Raw genomic sequence first — 20419 nt, forward strand, 5'->3', positions numbered from 1 at the left:
CTTTTATATCACCTGCCCAGTCTGCGTCTACATAACCAGTTAACTTTGCTATGTGTACTGCTGGCAATTTCAACTTCTTATTGATAGTCCCTTTCAGGTATTTTATGATGCGCTTTACCGCATTCCAATCACAATGCAATGGACCTGAAACCTTTCTGCAAAGTATTCCTACTGCTGCTGCAATGTCTGTTCTTGTCACTGTCGCTATGAACAACAATTTGCCAATAATGTTTCAATATTGGTGGTTGTCGGTCAACAATCGCTCATCATTCTCGCCTTTCAGATATTCAACTTCCATAGGCGTTTTCACTTCCTATTAATTTGTGACATTTCCCAAATCCTTCATTTCAAAGTTTGCCTTTAGTCTTTGAACAATATCATCACTGTCCCCTTCTTGCTCATAACAGACTAGCACATCATCCACATAGATCAATACAACTGGCAGATAGTCAGGTTAAAAAAGTAAAGAGGTTGAACTTGATGGATGTGTGTCTTTTTTCAGCCTAACTTACTATATAACACATACACTTATCTGTTGGTTTCTTTCTTACTGTAAAGACATGAATCTGCCTTGCTTCTGGAAAATCCTCCATGTAAACAGACTTGATTTATTTTCTTATTCCAGGCAAACGTAAAAGCTTGTTTAAGTCCATATAGGCCCTTCTGAAGTCTGCATACCAAATCTATGGTTTCTGGATTCACAAAACCAGATGGTTGTTCCATGTATAGGTCTTCATCAATTTCACCATAAAGAAATGCAGTTTTCACATCTAGGTGTCTTACTTGCATACCTTTGCTGGCTGCCATACATAAGAGTGTTCTCACAGTTGTATATTTCACTACTGGAGCAAAAGTTTCATCACAGTCCTGACCAAATTTTTGTGAGTACCCTTTGGTGACTAATCTAGCCTCAACTTCTCCATTTGCATTGTATTTCACTTTAAATATTCACTCACAACTTATTGCTTTGCGACCCTGGGGTAACTGAGTCAAAGTCCATGTTTCATTTTTGTTCAAGGAATCAATTTCCTCTTGTGCTGAAACTTGTCATTTTTTGGCTTCACTTTTTGGTAGCTGAATGATCTCTTCCCAGGAGTTTGGTTCAAATATTTCTTGTGTGAAAACTTTGTAAGAGTATCTGGGAGCTGGTATCCCTTATGTGATGTGGGTTGACCTTTGCAATTCAGTTTCCTCTGTGACATTTGGTTGTTGAGGTGTACTTTGTGAATTTTCCATCATGTACTTCATAGAGTCACCTGTTTTGGCAAGTGGTTCTACCCCTCCTGTCACAGACACTGTTTTTGTCTCTTCAGAGGATTCAGGTATCATGGTTTTTAAAAAGGAAGACTCGTCAAAATATACGCTGTGGCTTACTGTCATTTTGCAGGTTTTAGGATTTAGAACTCTTTAAGCTTTACTTTGCTCACTGTATCAAACCAATACATCTTCTGTAGTTCTGTCTCCCAGTTTGTCGCATTTTTCACTTGGAATGTGCACATATGCCTTGCAACCAAATGTTCTCAAGTGATTTCCACTAGGTCTCTTACCATTCCACAGCTCGTAAGGGGTAGCTGCTATAGATTTTGTTGGTAGATGGTTTTGTAACTTTGTTGCTGTGGTTATTGCTTCTCCCCAGAATTGTCATCTCTACAAGTGTGCAATTCTTTCTTTCTGCTACACCGTTCTGTTCTGGAGTGTATGGAGCACTATTTTGATGTTGAATGCCTTGTTCCTTTAGATATGCTTTAGCTTCAATGCTTGTTTACTCCCCTCCATTGTCAGATCATAGTTTCACAGGATCGTACTGGAATTTGTTTGTGGATTCTGCTATATACTCCTTGAGTTTATCCAGTGTTTCACTTTTGCGCTTCATTAGATATACTTTTGTGTATCTGGAGTAATCATCTATAAAAAGTCACAAAATACTTGTTTCCAGCTGGGGTCTGTGTTCTCATTAGTCCACACACATCACTGTGAATCAACTCTAAGGGTTGACTTGCCCTGCTCTGACTTGTTTTAGGTAGTGGTAACCTCATTGCCTTTACTTTGACACAGCAGATGATTGTATTACATGGTGAGATATCCATATCAGAAGTCATATTCAGTTCACACCGCTGTGATGCCGCCATATTATTACAAGTTAAATATTTTGTTTAATTGGTATTATTATGTTTATTGTATTATAATTTGGAATTTGGAGGCCACTGTGTTTTTAGGAGAGAGATATTTTCCCACACTTTTAACCTACCCCGGACCCTGGTCTGCTCGCTGGGACAGCCAGACCGGACCTTTTTCTATCTTTAAGATTCACATTTTCCAAAAAAAAGGCATAGGTTAAGTTAATATGTCCTCTACTCAAGACTCTACTAGCCCTAGGCGAGACGATGTCCTTGAGAAAGTTAGGGTTATTTCATGGAATGTTGGGGGTTTGAATACCCCTATCAAAAGACGTAAAATATTGGACCATCTTAAACTCGACAAGTCCATATAGCTTTTCTGCAGGAAACACACTGGCGCAGACGTGACACAACCTCTCTAAAAGATAGATGGATAGGCTCTGTCACTCCTGCCTCATATACTTCCAAATCTAGAGGTGTGGCGATTATCCTAAATTCTGCTCTGAACAGCACAGTGGGGAAAATATTCAAAGACAAACTGGGTAGATACCTCATTATGGATGTGAATAGATATGGGAATAAATATACTCTTGTTAATGTGTATGCTCCAAACAGTGAAAACCAATCTTTTTTCGCAGACCTGCTCCAACGGTTAGACTCCTGGGGGGCCTCAAACTTGATCATTGGTGGTGACATGAATACGGTGTGTGATCCCTACATGGACAAGTCAGGTACATCATCCACACATATCTTATGTAGAATCAAACTACTGAATTCCGTATGCGAACACCTTCAGATACAAGATGCTTATAGATATCTTTTTCCAGACACCAGAGACTACACCTTCTTTTCTGCAGTTCATAATTCACACTCGAGGATAGATTACATTTTTGTGTCTGCTCATCTTTTAGCCTCAATGGAAGATGCTAGTATTGGTAACATAGATACTTCGGACCATGCCCCCATGAGACTTACCTTACGTTTGTCTGTACCCCAACCTTACTCACACAATTGGAGATTTCCGACTTACCTGTACCACAATGAAGACTTTAGGAATTATCTAAAACAACATTGGGCTAATTATATAGATGACAATCTAGCCCATAAACACTTATTATGGGCAACAGCCAAACCGGTGATGCGAGGTGACATTATATCTTACCTGATTAAGCGGAAGAGGTCCTTTAGTGAAAAGTATCGGTTGCTACAAAAAGAACTTACGCAGGCTTATAAAAACTTTAAATCTACTAATTCGGCAATGGCTAAGAAAACATACACTGAGCCAAAAGCTCGCTTCAATACTTTATTGACTGAACAGATACAACATAAGTTGAGTCACACTACAAATAGATACTATCGATGGGGAAACAAATCAGGGAAACTGTTAGCAAATTTGGTCAAAAGGCAACAGTCCAATACTTTTATCCAGAAACTCCGAACCCCCACAGGTTGGGCACGTACTACACAAGACATTACAAAGGTTATGACGTCCCATTTCAAAAAGCTTTATCAGCAGACTCTTGATTCCCCAGAGACTGGCCTTAAATTTCTCCACGACGCTCATCTGAATAAGCTTTCTGTCCAGGATAGGGAAATCCTAGATGCACCTGTAACGGGAACAGAGGTCGCAATGACTATCACTAAATTTAACATCTTACTATTTGTTAACGACCCCCGAATGGAATTGAATACGATCCTAGAAACAATAGAAACTTTTAGCACTTTTGCAGGGTTTAAGATTAATCTAAATAAATTGGAGGCACTAGACCTTGGGAACCCTGGTTTAATAAACAGAAATCACAACTTCCCCTTTAAAGTAGCAAACTCTTATATTACTTATCTGGGAATTAAACTACCAAAAAAGCATACTGAAATATATCCGATTAATATTCGACATACTATAGACAAAATCCAACAAGAGTTAAAATCCTGGTATAACTTAAATATCAGCTTTCTAGGCAGAATTCACTTGATAAAAATGATTCTATTCCCAAAAATTCTCTATAAAATACAGATGTTACCATATAGTATAAAACCATCAGATCATAAAAGATTGCTTAAAATGCTCCGCTCCTTTATCTGGCAAAAAAAGAGACCACGGATAAGTATGTTTAAACAACAAACCAAAGATAAAGGTGGAGTCAATCTTCCAAACATAAAAGAATATAATGAAGCATCATTACTCAGATTTGCAGGTGATTGGATACATAACAGAAATATTTATAATTCAACGGAAGTAGATCAACTTCTGTCGGGTGGTGTATCTCTTAATGTGCTTCTTCACTCCCCCCTAAAGGACATTCCCCAAGATATGATTCAACACCCCCTATTTATCGATACTTATAAAACTTGGATCTCAGTACGACGCAGACATAAATTAGCTCCTAATCACTCTATATATCTGACGTGGCTTAACAACCCAACTTTCCCGACAGGGGAAAATAATAGAACTGTTTTAGACTGGCACACTCAAAATCTAAGATTGGTAAAGGATGTCATTGGTGAGACTTTTACTATCCTACCAAAAGAAACACTTATGCGAAAATTCCCCTTTCTCTCCAACGATTATTTGCTTTCCATTCAAATTATCCACTTTGTTAAGACAGTTCTTTAACATCTATCTCAGGCGGATAAGGAGAATCCTTTAAATACCTTATGGCCAAAACATGACTCACTCAAAACGACATCCCAGATATATCGGATGATTCGTACCACTTTAGCAATGGAATCGACAGATACTTTTCTATCTAAATGGACCTCAGCACTTCCGCAAATAAATACAGCTCAAATACTTCAATATCAAGCAAAAACTATGCGGGTATTGTGTTCAAGCAAATACCAAGAAATGTCATTACAGCTTTTACATCATTCCTATCTTACACCGCTAAGACGTTATCATATGGGCACTTTGGACAGAGACAACTGCCTGAGATGCCATCAGCCTCGAGCAGACCTGGTACACTGCATTTGGCTTTGTCCTATAATACAGGAATTTTGGTCAGCTCCCTTTACCTTATTATGGGTGCTTTTTAGGATTCCCCCTTCACATTTAACTCTATCACAATCTGAGAGACGCCTAGCAGAAAGACTAATGGCAGCATCTAGAAAAACTATTCTTCACCATTGACTTTCCCCTTCAGTACCTCCACTTTCACTAGTTAAACAAAAACTTCACTACATTTTCCACATGGACTGGTTAGAAACTACTACTAATAAAGAGGAATACACAGAAAAAAAATTTTCCACCTGGATGACATACATATCCTCACTCCCCACTCATATTAAACATTTAACGATTTACGCATTTCGAAATACCACGTGGTTTGATACTGAACTGTTAGTCAGCAACAATATAGTACAAGAGACAAATCAATATATACAGAATCTCTATAATTCACAGTCACAGAGTCACCAATCACCCCCCAGGAGTCACCAAATTAATAGGTTGCTATCTACGAGTAATGTATAAGCGATAAGGAAGGCATTTCGGGAATGGGTTTTCATACCATTACAACTGCTGTTTGATGGTCATGGTAAAAATATGTGAATATCTTGCTCAGGGTCTATATTTGTTTTATATCATTTTCTTTGCTCCTCCAAATTCCTAAAAGATTATTTACTTTCTCTATTTGATTTTGTTTTGATTTTTCTTTCTTTTATGGAAACAAATAAAAACAGTTGTTAAAAAAAAAATGGGACAGATTCGCTCATCAGGAGGGGTGTAACCAGTAAGTGAAGGTTTCCTTCTTAACACTCCCAATTCTAGTAATACAACTAATGATGCATGGTTCACACATGAAGAAATTCAAAAGAGACTTGAACATGTTAAGATTAACAAAGGTCCAGGGCCAGATGGTATTCATCCCAGGGTAATTAGCGAGCTTAGCTCTGTGATTGCCAAACCTCTTTACTTAATTTTTCAGGATTCATTGAGATCTGGCATAGTGCCGAGAGACTGGCGAATTGCTAATGTGGTGCCTCTATTCAAAAAAGGATCCCGTTCTCAGCCTCAAAACTATAGGCCAGTTAGTCTGACGTCAGTATTAGGAAAGCTTTTCGAAGGGTTAATAAAGGATAAGATACTGGACTTCATAGCAAATCATAATACTATGAGTTTGTGCCAGCATGGTTTTATGAGTAATAGATCTTGCCAGACTAACTTAATTTCTTTTTACGAGAATGTAAGTAGAGACCTCGATTCTGGGATGGCAGTGGATGTGATTTACTTAGACTTTGCTAAAGCATTTGATACAGTGCCACACAAAAGGTTACTGGTTAAATTAAGGAATGTTGGCCTGGAACATAGTATTTGTACCTGGATAGAGAACTGGCTAAAAGATAGACTACAAAGAGTGGTGGTAAATGGAACATTTTCTAATTGGACCAGTGTTGTTAGTGGAGTACCGCAGGGCTCTGTACTAGGTCCCTTGCTTTTCAACTTGTTTATTAATGACCTGGAGGTGGGCATTGAAAGTACTGTTTCTATTTTTGCAGATGATACTAAATTGTGCAGAACTATAGGTTCCATGCAGGATGCTGCCACTTTGCAAAGTGATCTGTCTAAACTGGAAAACTGGGCAGCAAACTGGAAAATGAGGTTCAATGTTGATAAATGCAAGGTTATGCACTTTGGCAAAAATAATATAAATGCAAGTTATACACTAAATGGCAATGTGTTGGGAGTTTCCTTAAATGAAAAGGATCTAGGGGTCTTTGTAGATAACACGTTGTCTAATTCTGGGCAGTGTCATTCTGTGACTACCAAAGCAAATAAAGTTCTGTCTTGTATAAAAAAGGGCATTAACTCAAGGGATGAAAACATAATTATGCCTCTTTATAGGTCCCTGGTAAGGCCTCATCTGGAGTATGCAGTTCAGTTTTGGACTCCAGTCCTTAAGAGGGATAGAAATGAGCTGGAGAGAGTGCAGAGACGTGCAACTAAATTGGTTAGAGGGACGGAAGACTTAAATTATGAGGGTAGACTGTCAAGGTTGGGGTTGTTTTCTCTGGAAAAAAGGCGCTTGCGAGGGTACATGATTACACTTTACAAGTACATTAGAGGACATTATAGACAAATGGCAGGGAACCTTTTTACCCATAAAGTGGATCACCGTACCAGAGGCCACCCCTTTAGACTAGAAGAAAAGAACTTTTATTTGAAGCAACGTAGAGGGTTCTTCACAGTCAGGACAGTGAGGTTGTGGAATGCACTGCCGGGTGATGTTGTGATGGCTGATTCAGTTAATGCCTTTAAGAATGGCTTGGATGATTTTTTGGACAGACATAATATCAAAGGCTATTGTGATACTAAACTCTATAGCTAGTATAGGTATGGGTATATAGAATTTAAATTAATAGTAGGGAGGGGTGTGTGTATGGATGCTTGGTTTTCATTTGGAGGGGTTGAACTTGATGGACTTTTCCTAGAGAAGAATGCCCATAGATGCACCTTGTTGGTTATCGGATGCCTTTGAGAAAGGACTGACCCTGCCCCAACTTCTGAGGCATCAACCTCTACAATAAAAGGAAGAGTAGTATTAGGGTGACGTAGACACAAATTGCTTCTTAAGGAATTCAAAGGCATGAATAGCCTCGGGAGGCCACATACTTGGATTCGCACCCTTTTTGGTTAGATCTGTAATTGGAGACACCACCAAAGAAAAGTTTTTTTATAAATTGACGATAATAGTTAGCAAAACCTAAGAACCTTTGGGTTGTACATAAGGAAAGAGGCTGAGCCCATTCTAATACGGCCTTAACCTTCCCGGGATCCATTTCTAGACCCTTACCGGAGATATTGAACCCCAAAAATTGGACAGAAGAAACCTCAAAGGTGCATTTCTCCAGTTTTGCAAATAAATTATTCTTCCTTAACCTGAGCAAAACCTCCCGGACATGTTTCTGATGATCATCCAAGTTAGAGGAAAAAATTTGAATATCGTCAAGATATACCACAACGAATAACCCCAGCAGATGCAAATTCCTGAAACACTGCGGGGGCATTGCAAAGGCCGAATGGCATAACTCAATATTCGCAGTGGCCATTCCTGGTGTTAAAGGCCATTTTCCACTCATCCCCTTCCCTGATACGAATGAGGTTATATGCACCCCTAAGGTCAAGTTTAGAATAGATGGTAGCATTCTTGACCTGATCAAATAACTCAGAAATCAGCGGAAAGGGATAGCGGTATTTGATGGTAATTTTATTAAGGCCCCTATAATCAATACATGGGCGAAGACCTCCATCCTTCTTGCCCACGAAAAAGAACCCAGCACCAGCAGGGGAACTAGAGGGCCTAATAAAACCTCTTTCGATATTTTCTTTGATGTACTTCTTCATTGCTTAGGCTTCGGGCAATAAAAGAGGATAAGTTCTTCCTCTAGGGGGAGTAGACCCAGGGATGAGATCAATTGCACAATCATAACGCCTATGTGGGGGAATGTTTCTGCGGCTTTTTTAGAGAAAACATCAGAGAATTCAGCATAAGCCTTGGTAAACCCTCTAAGGATGTGACTGCCACCAATTGAGGAACACTTATGCAAGAGCCCTTACATTTTAAACCCCATTGAAGAATATCCCCAGTTACCCAGTCAATATGTGGGTTATGTACCTGTAACCAAGGTAAACCTAAAATTAGAGGAGAAGATGAAGAACCCTCAATAACATAGAAGGATAACTCCTCAGAGTGCAAGATGTTGGTGCACATGGATAATGCCACAGTTTTCTTAGTTACCAAACGTGACCTCAAAGGGCTTTTGTCTACGGCTGAGATTCTCATGGGAGGAATAAGGGGTATTAGAGGAATATTAAACCTTACAGCGAAGGCAGAATCCACAAAATTCCCCGCCACACCAGAATCCACAAAAGTAGAAACAGAACCCATAGACCAGGTTAACTTAACAGGTACCTTGATCCTAGAGGAAAATTGGGGAAAGGAAACTTCTCGACCCAAATGGAGCTCCCGACCTCTTAGGACACTGGTTAAGAAAATGTCCCTTTTCCCCACAGTATATACACAGACCCTGAGACCACCTGTGGGCCTTTTCCTCAGGAGTTAGATGAGTTATACCCAATTGCATGGGTTCCTCCTGAGGCAGAGGCACAGAGGGGATAGATGGCTTAACATTAGTAAACCCAGTAAAAAAAGAAGTACCCTTCTCTCCCTCTGTCTTCTTTCTACTTGGATGGCTAGAGACAGTAGATCATCCAAATTAGTAGACAGAGGGTAGTTTACTAAGCTGTCCTTGACAGTATCAGAGAGCCCTATCCGGAATTGGCTACGAAGAGCCTTATGGTTCCAACCAGTTTCTACAGCCCACCGGCGGAACTCAGTGCAATACACCTCTGCATCCCGTTCTGCCTGACATAATTTACGAATCTCTGTTTCGGCTGATGATGCACGATCATGGTCATTGTAAAGTATCACCATGGTGTTAAAGAAAGTTTCAAGGGAAAAACAGGCAGGATCAGAGGAGGATAATCTTAGGGCCCAAATGTGTGGGTCACCCTGTAACAGGGTCATTACACACCTCACTTTTTCCTCCCTAGCAGTAAAGGAGTGAGGGAAAAAACCCAGGTATAGTTTGCATGCCTCCTGGAAGACAAAAAAATTGGTTCTATCCCCACTAAATTTTTCAGGGAAAGAAATTTTGGGTTCGTGGGGACTATGAATATTACCCATCACGACATGAGAACCCACTTGAACAGCAACAGGAGGTGAAACTACTGTATTGTTGTCTGTTGCGTAGTGTCCAGTCTGCGAGTCAGGTTATGAAAGACTTGCATCAGATAAACTTGCTTCCGCTCCTGATCCTCAATGCGCTGTAGCAGAGTAGTGAGGAGTGCTTTAGTGGTGGAAGGAGCAGCGGCAGCATGACCTTCGTCGTCCATCTTTTGGCCCATTATAATGTCATGGTCGGCACCCTAAATTCAGAACCAATGCTAAGCACCCTGTTCTCGGCTCTTGCTTCCGCTTTTAACAGCCGCCTTTCACCTCGGGAGGAGCCTTCGGCTAGTCGGATGCCGCCAGGTCTTATTAAGAGAGGTGCCAAGCAAAGGGTTCTGAATGAGCAAAGGGGCACAATGGTAATGCAAAGTCTTTTGGGCAGACGGTCACGGTACAAGGCGTACACACAATCGTAGTCAGATCAGGCCAGGTGGGGGCAGGCAGAGTACAAACGGAGTCAGGCAGGCAAGGTTCAAACCAAGAGATCAAGCAGAAGGGGAACAGAATAAGCAAAGTCGGATACCAGCCAAGGGTCAGGATACAGAAAACAGAATCGTCAAAAAACCAGGCAGGGGTCATAACAGGAATCAGAATCAGGCAGAATACAGGCTCAGAAGCACCAGGAAATCACTAGAGATGATCCTATAATGGGCAGTGAGAATTGTGTTTTGCTACTTTAAATAATTTTGAACTTCACGCCATTGCGCGTTGGCGTCAACACACCAGCGTGCATGCGCCTACAAAAGAGAAGAATGCGCGCCGCGCACGCCCTAAGACACCGGCATAGAGGGAGAAACGGAGCGGCGTGGCGGGCGTCCCCACCGCACCACTAGACCACCAGGTTAAGTTGTTACAACCGGGCTGTCCAGGTCTAAACTGGACAGGTGGAAACCCTTATTGTAGTTTTACATTAAACTTGACAGTCAGCAAATTAAACAAAAACCACATTACCCAACATGCATTAGGAGACACATGCGCGGCAAGTAAAATCTTTGGCTGGTTTCCAAAGTACAAGCCAAAAAGTAGGCCTAATCCGTACCTTGGCTAGTCTGTACTTTCAAAACCCGCCTAGGCTTTAAATTAGTAGCCCAATTTGTCTGTAAACCCGCCAACCTGGCAACCCAAGCAGACAGGAAGTGGGAAAGTGAAAGCAGTAGCTGCTCTGCAGACCATGTGACTGCTCTCCTAGTGACATCACACGCATGGGAAGAGAGTGGGGGGGAGACTACACAGAAGGATCCTCATGTCGCAGTGCGACTTGGCTTTTTAACAGCAGCTGGCTGCCTCCAAGCACACAGGTAATGCTGTGCCTACTTTTAGTGCTGCACTTGATGAATGTATAATGAGCAGATATGGAAGCCCCCATGACAAAATAAAAAATATAATAACTTTTGTATGAGTTTGTGAATTAACATTTTATTTGCCAGACAGCTGTGTTTATTTATGTGTACTTTTTAGAAATAGGCAAAAATAAATTTAAAATGTTGACAGTTTCCCTTTAACCCTTTCCCTGCCAGCCAATTTGTCCTAAATGCGAACATCTACTGCCAAGCAGTTTTTAGACATTTTGTACTCTTTCACTTTAAGGGCCTTTCCTGAGGGGGGTCTTTTAGTTTACCCAGGAAAACAATACATTGTTTTTTTCAGGACAGCCTTTCAGGAGCTTTCAAAATATTTTAGAACTTTGGTGTAATTACACTTCTGTAAAAAGATATAGGCGTCTCTAGTGTCAAATAAAATGAAAAAAAAACATGTTTCACATATTACAATCACATATATCAGAAATATAATTTTATGTACAAGAACACATCTGATTTGGAAAGTTCTATGTCTCCTGAATGCACCAATACCAAATATATATAGTTTTATGGGGATTTCTCACTTGTATTGATCAAAATCTCCAGGCAGTACACTACCAAATTTCCAAAGCACCGCTCCACAAAATGGCATACTTCTGATTTCAAGGCCAAACACTCCACTAACAGTAGGTTTACCATAGAAAACTACACATTATTATAAAGAGCAGATTCTGGCAATTCAAAAATGGGTAAATATATCTATGTACGGCAAACTACCAAGTTGCAATTCTTTCCCAAAGTTATAATGTTTTATAGAAATTAGCAAATTTGAAAAATGGCCTCAAAACTCCCACACATCATTAGGTACCAATGTAAAACCCCCTAAATATAATTGCCAGGAGTCCATTGAACAGTTTGATGCCCAATATGCAGTGCTGTCCAACTTCTATGGTACCGAGGGCTGGAATTTTTTCAATCTACTCCCTGTTTTTAAACCACACCCATGTTACCGCAAGACCATGTCCACATTAATAGCACACTAAAAAACCAAATGGTTGGTGCTCACTGCAGGGATCAGGGCTGGAACTAGGGGTAGGCAGAGTAGGCAGCTGTCTAGGGTGCCATCATTGAGGGGTGCACTTTTTTCAAGCGTTTATTTAATAATTTGTTTCAGTAATCATGGTCATCCAGTTGGGTGGAATCCATCTCCTTCCCCTTCTCCCTTTGCCAGCAAGTAATAGCTCCTTCTGTGTGGTGCACTGCGATGTGCATATACATGCATCAATGATGTCACTGATGTGATGACAGAGAGAGGCAGAGAGCTGGCTGCCTGCTTGGTGTGGCTCTCGCTGCTCTGAGCCTTGCACAGTTGCACTGAACTGAAGACATTCTTTCTATTACTGTGAAAGTTTGAAGCTTCCTGCTGGCACAGCCAGGTACAGATTTGGGGCACAAATGTTTGCTGTTGCTGCTGGGCGCTGGCACAGGTACATAAATACTTGGGGGCAATATGATGTGATCAGATTTATTTTTGTCTGCTGCTGACACAGGTAAAGATTGGGGTCAATATGATGGCAGCAGATTCTGGCAATTCAAAAATGGGTAAATATATCTATGTACGGGCAAACTACCAAGTTGCAATTCTTTCCCAAAGTTATAATGTTTTATAGAAATTAGCAAATTTGAAAAATGGCCTCAAAACTCCCACACATCATTAGGTACCAATGTAAAACCCCCTAAATATAATTGCCAGGAGTCCATTGAACAGTTTGATGCCCAATATGCAGTGCTGTCCAACTTCTATGGTACCGAGGGCTGGAATTTTTTCAATCTACATGGTGGAGGGCCGATAACGGAAGCCAGTGTTAGCCACTCCCTGTTTGTAAACCACACCCATGTTACAATATGATTTGATCAGATTTATTTTTGTCTGCTGCTGACACAGGTAAAGATTGGGGGCAATATGATGGCTGCAGGAGGGCTGTATGATGGATGGCTGCTGAGCTTGCTTGCACAGGTACAGGGGGCAGTAATATAAATGAAAAAGTGTTGTACATTTTCTTGCTCTCTTTATTTCAAAACCATCATGGTAAGGAGGGAAATGGTAATGCAGGAGAGGGGGCACTGATTGAAGCTCTTGCCTAGGGTGCCGAACTATATTGTGCCTGCCCTGGCAAGGATGCCACACATATGTGAAAAAAGTTAAGTCATATTAAGACATACCCATAAATCCATATGCCTCCTCCTCCCCTGTGTATAATATAGTACCCCAGGATATGATTAAACACCTTAGGGGTCACTAACAATAATTTTCAAATACTAACAAACCCCCAGAACAAATACCAAAGTATGACACACACAGGGAGCATAGGGAAGACAGAACAGAGCAGGAGACAGGAATCAGGACCAGTCTAATATGTACTATATACAGTGACACAGTGCTGGTGCCCCATTAGCATTTTGTATAAAGTGTGAACAATGTGGGCAGTTTCAATCTGGGTCTCAGGTGTGAACAGTACAGGGCTTTAGGGGAGTGAACAATAGAGGTATCACAAGTGTGAACAATGCAGGGGGATCACAGGTGTGAACAATGCAGGGGATTAGTTTGAATTTGAGATTTAGACAATGCAGGGGCCAATTACTCTCTGTAGTGATACCTTTTAAAGTTTACATATGGTAAACAGACACAGCAGGCAGACTTTGATATGGAGGGCCACAAGAGGAGGGGTCGCGGGCCGCCGCCAGTTGAACAGCCATGCCAATATATATAGTTTTACTTAAGCACGTGGCATATAGGGGCCCCAAAATGTAGACTCCCCATTTGAGCTATCCGTTCTGTAATTCCAGATACTGCAAAATCAACACATTTACATCATTTTGGGATGGGCAAAGGTAGAAAAAAGTACAATCACCCCAGAAACCCATATATTTCCGGAAAGTACACATTCCCCCAAATCCCAATTGGGTAAACCTTTCCTAAATTTGGCGATTTAGGTGACATTTTCAAAAATCACCTCAAAATTTCCACCCTGCAGCATCATATTTCCACACATACTTTTAGCTATCATGACAAATAAACCAAAATATGAAAGCATTTGGTCCTCTGAACAGTTTTATGCCTAATATGTATATGTTTACCTAAGGATGTGGCATATAGGGGCCCCAAAATGAAGACCCCCCATATGGTCTGTCATTTCAGGTACTGCAAAATCAACACATTTACATAGTTTAGGGTGGGGGCAAAGGTAGAAAAAAGTATGTTCGCCACAGAAAAAAAACATATCTTTTCAGAAAGTACACATTCCCCCGAATCCAAATTGGGTATGTATGTCTTTCTACTCCAAAGCACCAAGCCACAAACCTTTCCTAAACCTGCCGATTTTGGTGACATTTCCAAATATCACCTCAAAATTTCCACCCTGCAGCATCATATTTCTACTAGTATATTTCTATACTAGTAGGTATCATGATAAATCACCCAAAATATGAAAGCCTGGGGTCCTCTGAACAGTTTTATGCCTAATACATATATGTTTACCTAAGCGCATGGCATATAGGGGCCCGAAAATGAAGACCCCCCCCATATGGTCTGTCACTTCAGGTACTGCAAAATCAACAGAAAAAAAGTATGTTCACCCCAGAACACTATATAGTTTTGGAAAGAACACATTCCCCACAGCATCAAGCTACAAACCTTAACTAAATTTGGTGATAAAGGCAGCTGAAAATTGCCTAAAAATATTGCAATTGGCCGCATTTATCTCACCAAATTTCTTACATACAATTGTAAAATGCCCTAAATATTGACGCCAATGGTCAACTGAAGCCTAATATGCATAGATATACCACAGCAGCTGACATGTGCGGACCCCAAATAAAAATAGTGCATATGAATTCTCTCCGCTACCGATTCGCCTTCTGTGAACAAAGACCTGTAACTGTGTAATAATGTGCCACAAGAACGTCCTAACAAAACATGGTTCCAAAACCATATATTTTTGGAAAGTACACATTCTGATGAATCCAACCTTTGTCTTTCTACACAAAACTACAAAACTACTACTAATCATAGAGGTTTTTACGACATGTCTGAAAATCTCTTTCTTGTTCTCACATACAATTGTAATACACATAAAATGTAAAACACACAAAATATTGATGGCAATGGTCTATGGAACAGTTTGATACTCAATATGCATAGATAAACCAAAGCAGCAGGCATGTACGGCATCCAAATAAAAATAGTGCATATGATATTTCTCCGATGCCGATTCATCCTCTGTGAACAAAGAACCGTGACCGTGAACCACGACTGTGTTTTATGTGCCACAACAGCATAAATACCCCCCCCAGTGCATATACATTTTCTGCACTGCTGATTCACCTTCTGTGAACAAAGACCTGTGTTTGCGTATTATGTGCCGCAATAACCCCCTAACAGCACCTACAAAACCATATATTTTTGGAAAGTACACATTCTGGTTAATCCAACAAAGATAAAGCCTTCTTTCTATACCAAAATACTAAATTGCAAAGCTTTTCTAAACGTAGAGGTTTTTATGATATTTCTGAAAATCGCCTAAAAATGCTGCAGTTTGCTGCATTTATCTCACACAATGTTTTACGTACAAAGAAAAATCACCCTAAATATGGACATCAGAGGTCTACTGAATAGTTTGATGCCCAATATGCATAGATTTACCAAAGTATGTGGTATGTACGGACCAAAATTAAAAAACATGCATATGAATTTTCACGCTGGCCAATTCAGCTGCTGAAAACAGAGCCTTGACTGTGCATTATGTGCTGTAAGACCCCCAAACTGTAAAAAGGCCCCCCAGAAAATTATATATTTTTGGAAAGGACATATTCTGACTGATCAAACAAAGTAAAATACATCTTTCTATACCAAAGCACCAAACAGCAAAAGTATACTAAAGATAAATAAGAAACAATAACGCAGGGATAAAATTGCAATAAAATCACAAAAATTGTGTAAATCAATGAAATAACAAAATAATCCACCCTACAGCGTGGCCATAATAGATTATCCAATAGTCACACTGCCAAAATAAACAGTTTTTAGGAGTAAAAAAACACAAATTGGTAAAATGAAAAAGTAGAAAAATAAAAAAACCCTCTTTGTGTGTACACTTCTAAAAGTTGTGTGACAGTATATAAGTGTATATATAAGTGTATATAAGTGTGCAAAATAAACATGTAAAAAAAAACAGAATCTTTTGTAAAAAGAGTGTTTAAATATATGTAATTGTATGTAAGTGTATAAATAAAGGCCACTTACCGTGGAGCAGGAGGGACGATATGATGACTGGAGGGTTACTGGAGGTCCGTTGCTGCAGAGTCCCATGCAGCAGGAAGTCCGTAGGTGGGGCTAAGAGAAGCTCATGGAGCGCATGGCAGCACAGCAGACGATTGATCAGCTGCGTCTGCTGCTTTTATGTTGGCCCCCCAGCCTCGTTGCCCAGGGGGCTGTCAATGCTGTGAAGGCTCTGCAGAGGCGGCTACAACCGCTGACGTACAGGGTACATTCTTGGCAGTCAAAGCCCTTGCCTGCCAGCACGTACGGCATACGTGCTTGGCAGGAAAGGGTTAAATTAGAAGTTGTTGTGGCTGGTAAACTTAGTAGTTCTTGGTGTTCTAAGACTGTACTGATGTCTGTCTTTGAGGGTATAGTCATGGAGTGGTTATCCTTCAGGTTGTAAAGGTTACTATAAAATTGGGCAAATGTGTCTGCTATATCTTATGGCCTGCAGTTCAGTTTTTAAGGCCTGTACTGCACACTTAGGGGCAGATTTACCTAGGGTCGAATATCGAGGGTTAATTAACCCTCGATATTTGACTGCCGAATTGAAATCCTTCGACTTCGAATATCGAAGTCGAAGGATTTAACGCTATTCCTACGATCGAACGATCAAAGGAATAATCGTTCGATCGAACGATTAAATCCTTCGAATCAAACGATTCAAAGGATTTTAATCCATCGATCGAAGGATATTCCTTCTATCAGAAAATTGTTAGGAAGCCTATGGGGACCTTCCCCATAGGCTAACATTGGCCTCGGTATGTTTTAGGTGGCGAACTAGGGGGTCGAAGAATTTTTTAAAGAGACAGTACTTCGACTATCGAATGGTCGAATAGTCGAACGATTTTTAGTTTGAATCTTTCGATTCGAAGTCGAAGGTCGAAGTAGCCCATTTGATGGTCGATGTAGCCAAAAAAAATATTCGAAATTCAAACTATTTTTCCTCTATTCCTTCACTCGAGCTAAGTAAATGGGCCCCTTAGTATCTGTGCAAATGTCCTCTCGCTTAGTTATGTGAGCATTACTTTTAGATTTGCTTCCGTTATGCCCTGCACGCCTTCAGCATACTTATCTGGTTGTTGCTTTGTTCCAGGGGAGGACGTGCTTGAACAGGTGTCATGTCTCCAGCATAAGCTTTCACCATGCTATGGTATTTCACGACTCATGCTACGAACTCCCTCCGCTGGATGCTTGTTATAACTACGCAAGGCCACTTCCTGTATAAATCCAGCACCTTCATAATGCCAGTTACAGCAGTGCATTTGAACTAATCGTGTTACCGTACTTCCACCATGTGACCTAGTGCAATGCCTTGGAGCCAAGACTCCACAACTCATGGTGTGGAAGAAGCATACAGTTTCATTCTCTCCTCATGGTAGCATCGCTGGTTAGCAAAATAGACTCAAAGTTGCACCAAATCACCTCCACAGCTGCCAGCACCCCTAGAGACATTGCTGCATATACATTTATATCAGCTAGTGTTTTGATGTTGCAGTTTATATAGTGAATAAAGTACCCCCTCTTGTAAAATATAGGGATATTATAAGTTACCGAGGAGTTTCATGACCATATAAAAACACGAGGCCGAAGGCCGAGTGTTTTTATACAGGTCATGGAACTCCGAGGTAACTTATAATATCCTCATATTTTACAACTGGGGGTACTTTATTAATTATAATACACAAATTTTAGTGAGTCATGTGACAGAAATTACATCACTACTCACCGTTTATAAGGATATAATTTACAAGATATTCATGGCTTTTGTGTATTATATGCATATATGTTTATATTGCACTGTTCATTGCAATCTATTTATCCTATTTTATGTTATTTGTTACAGTTTCACCTATTTCCCTTACCATCCAGTAAAATCTACAGAGTTCAGTTCTCAGTCTGTTTATTGGAGTGTGCAGTGGTTTTGCTGCATGTCGAACTACACACTGCCCCAGCGTGCTCAGTTTTCTGCTTGGTCATGCTTGCGGTTGATACAGAGCAGTTTTTTCCTCATCAGAGAGCCCTGGGGCTGCTAATTTTCCAGCTTTAGATGGCACTGAAGCAGGAGCTGCAAGTAAACGTGTATGGTTACATGCCCACATTAGCCCCCCACCCTTTCTTTTTTTTTAATATCAGTTGCTATATCTAATCCTGTTGTGGCTTAATCTGCAGCATTGAAGATGTGGCGATAGAGAAATTTGCCTGGCAAAAGCATCAGGGAGAGGATGCTGTAGATGACAAAGATGATGCATAAAGGAAAAGCAGCAGTTGAGACACTGACAATACAGATTTGGATATGGGTTGTACCATATTGCACTGTACTCTTAACATTAGTCCTTTCCTGACATATATCCTTGTGAATGTGTGTGCTGGTTACTGGTCCATATATATGCATTCTTGTTTACATATGGGATAAGAAGTGTTTGGTCTAATACTGAGAAATAAACGTTAAATAAAAATGATTGTATTTTCTCTCAGCCTGGTATTCTGCTGTTTCTTTAGAGGGTCACTATCTCTCTACCACAATATTTTATTTTGGAAAGTAGCATATTGCCTCACAGACAAATCAACAATTGATGACATCTGTACCTTCAATGCAAGGGACAGTACATCTTAAAATACAATGTGATATCTTGTTTTACCATGGTGGAGGGCCTTCGACATTAATCCTTGAACTATATCTTCTGGGTAGCATTCATAATAGGTGCTGGGGTGTGTGAATTTTTAATTGCATGCATTCCCTTGCAGTCCTACGAATAAATAAAGGAAGCTGAAGAGTTAAATAATAATTCTATTATATAATAAAAGTAATCATGTGAAAGAGAAAGTGCATTTATTATGGTAGTAATGTAGATCATGATCATCCAGTAGATTTTGAGCTACTAACCAGTAGACCACAGAAATCATGAATTTGCTGTTTCTGATATTCGTGAAAACATGACTGAAATTGTTGATTACTACATTATTTTTCCATACTTGTAGTAGCTTCATAAGATAAGGGTACCCCAGACAAATTGTTGGACCTTCAAAGGGAGCCTTTATTCTAGAGTGGATATTCAAGTGGAGCTTGAACCGAAAAGATTTGACAACCACTGCTCCACAGGGTATTTCCCATTATTCAGTTTTTACAAGTACATTAGAGGACATTACAGACAAAAAGCAGGGGATCTTTTTTTTCCATAAAGAGGATCACTGCACCAGAGGCCATTCCTTTAGGCTAAAGGAACAGAACTTTCAATTGAAGCAACGTATTGTAGGTGGTTCTTCACAGTGTGGGCAATGAGGTTGTGGAATGTGCTGCCGGATGATGATGTGATGGCCAATTCTGTTAATACCTTTAAGAGTGACTTGGATGATTTCTTGGACAAGCAGAATGCCCAAGGCTATTATGATACTAAAATCTACAATTAATATAGATATTGATATATATAGTTTATGTGAATGTATGGAGGGATTGGTGTGAGTGTGTGCATGTATTTGCTGGGTTTCATATGGAGGGGTTAAACTTGATCGACTTTGGTCTTTTTTCAACCCACTTTCACTATGTAACAATGGAGTGGGTGCTGTTGCTCTAAATGCAACAATATTTACTTTTTCCTAGTGTAATGCAATAAAGTATAAAATAAGCCAATTACCATTCAAAATCTAAGGAACTTGGCATACTAAAATGACCATCAGTATAAAAAGCTGGATATAAAAAGTTGGATATACCTACTGTAATACTTTCATGTTTTGCTAAAAATCCCACCTATGTTATAAAATAAAATACAAAACAAAACACAGTATTTGGCTACCTTTTCACAACTCTATGTCCTATTGCTTCAGAACCCTATGTCATGTTTGAATTATTTACTCCTTTTACAGCCAACTCTGGCTTGAAGTAAAGATTGCTGCTACATACACATAATTAGAGGTTACATGGGTCCCACTGCAAGGAGACATTAGAAGTGTTCCATG

The 20419-nt window shown here is 40.1% G+C and overlaps 1 long non-coding RNA gene across 1 annotated transcript; it reads left to right on the forward strand.

Moving 5' to 3' along the window:
• The first annotated feature begins 2469 nt into the window (after window positions 1-2469).
• LOC121397739 lies at window positions 2470-19177 on the forward strand. The gene is made up of 3 exons (XR_005963883.1): window positions 2470-2848; window positions 6403-6406; window positions 19167-19177. It is a non-coding gene; the product is annotated as an uncharacterized LOC121397739 (long non-coding RNA).
• Window positions 19178-20419: the final 1242 nt, after the last annotated feature.

The sequence above is a fragment of the Xenopus laevis genome, chromosome 8S, assembly GCF_017654675.1.
Source record: "Xenopus laevis strain J_2021 chromosome 8S, Xenopus_laevis_v10.1, whole genome shotgun sequence".
NCBI lineage: Eukaryota > Metazoa > Chordata > Amphibia > Anura > Pipidae > Xenopus > Xenopus laevis.